Consider the following 1,959-nt stretch of genomic DNA (forward strand, 5'->3'; position numbering starts at 1 on the left):
GGTCTAGTTAATGCTTTGTTTCTCCTCTATGCAGCATCCAGAAATATGATTATTTCTCATCCATTCATTCTGTTATATGTTGAGCTGTAAAAACTAAGAACGTAATGAATCTGAATCTGTACTTTGCATAGTCGCCGTTTCGTGGAGGTACAGTTAGCCAGTGCTATGAGCCAGGCGTTCTCATTTGTTCATATTTACTGCATGAACTGCTGCATTAAATCCTCCCAGGCAGTCGGCCTCTGAGGAAGCCAGCCTCGGCCGTCTGCGCTGAGTGAGCTGGCAGGGCTCTAGCAGGGCTGGATATTATGGTGCATTTAATTGCTCCTCGGAAACTGCTGGAGCTTCTCACCGAGTTTAGCGTAGGATCTCACACAGGGCTCCCTATTGGCCCATTCTGAGTTCATTCGCTCCAAGAAAGGGGTACTCTACTCTGGAATTCTCAGAGTTGCTGAGTAAGAAATCCTCCTAGTTAGTTTCCTAGTTCGAAGCCCCTTTCCCCCCCCTCCTCCTCCTCCACAGACTCCAAACACGAACGCAGAGCCTCTTCCAGAAGCGCCACGCAGCTTGGCCTCGGCTTCCCCGGCTTCCCTGGCCCCGAAGGCTCTGAACGGCCTTGTAGACGCCGGGGCTGAGCTGGACCCCTCCCCGCCCCCGCCCCGGGCCCGGGAGCCCTCCCCCCAGCCTCCGTCACCGTCACCCCAGCCCCAGGCCTCAGCTCAGGCCTCCAGAGAGCGAAAAGACTCGGAAAAGACCACGGACACGGACACGGCGGTGGTCCCTGAGATGGCCGCGACCGCGACCCCTGTGGCACCTGTTGCCGCGGTGCCCGCCGTCACGCCGGCCGCCAGCCCCACCCCCGCCGCCGGGCCGGCCCCTCCCCCTGGCCTTCCGCCACTCGTGCAGCCCACAGCGGAGGCCAGCGAGGCGGCCAGGGCCCCCAGGCCCTCAGACACTAAAGAGGCCCCCCTCAGAGCGGGGCCGGAGGCGCCCGTCTCGGCCGAGGGCAAGAGCCCCCCCGAGCCCCAGACACACAGCCTCTCTAGGAAGAGTCCCACTACAGGTATGGAGGGAGGGAGGGAGGGAGGGAGGGAGGGAGGGAGGGAGGGAAGGAGGGATGGATGGGAGGATGGAGGGAAGGAGGGGTGGAGGGAGTGAGGGATGGGTGGATGGAGGGAGGGAGGGATGGAGGGAGGGAGGGAAGGAGGGAGGAGGGAAGGAGGGAGGGAAGGGTTGTTGAAAGGTTTTAGTCGAGTCGGAGTCTTAGTCGAGAGGTTGTTTTAATAGTTTTAGTAGTATGACTTTTAAGATGGTCTATAGGAACAGTATTGTACAATTTTAAGTGGACAGCCTGAAATTGTTGTTTGTCAGATTGTAATTGTGATGTTGGCCGTTGTGATACATTATGCTATCATTCAATAATAGCCAATCAAATGCACATATGAAAATATGAATATATAATTAGGTCTAAAAGGGTTAATGAGACGGGTTAATTATACAGATTATACAGCTATTGGCATGAGCGTAAACTCCTCGCCCCTCCCCTACTGTTTCCACATGACCTTGATCACTGTGAAGGTTGTGGAATTGTTTTGTTTGTACTGATTTGAATGAATGTCTTAATTTTAGAGTTAGACTTCTATCATTCTGTACCTAACTAGTTTTCCTCACCTCACCTCTCCTTCTTTTTTCTCCCTATCTCTCTCCCTCTCTTTCTCTCCCTCTTTCCCTCTCCCTCTCTCTGTCTCCCTCTCCCCCTCTCTCTCCCTCCCTCCCTCTCTCCCTCTCTCTCTCTCTCTCTCTCTCTCTCTCTCTCTCTCTCTCTCTCTCTCTCTCTCTCTCTCTCTCTCTCTCTCCCTCTCCCTCTTCCCTCACTCCCTGATTGGTCTAGATCTGGCCGAGGCCAATGGGAAGGCCAGTACAACCGGGACTTCCTGTCTGGGCTTCCAGTTCACGCCCGCC

The sequence above is a fragment of the Nansenia antarctica genome (genome assembly GCF_963989245.1).
Source record: "Nansenia antarctica genome assembly, chromosome: 11".
NCBI lineage: Eukaryota > Metazoa > Chordata > Actinopteri > Argentiniformes > Microstomatidae > Nansenia > Nansenia antarctica.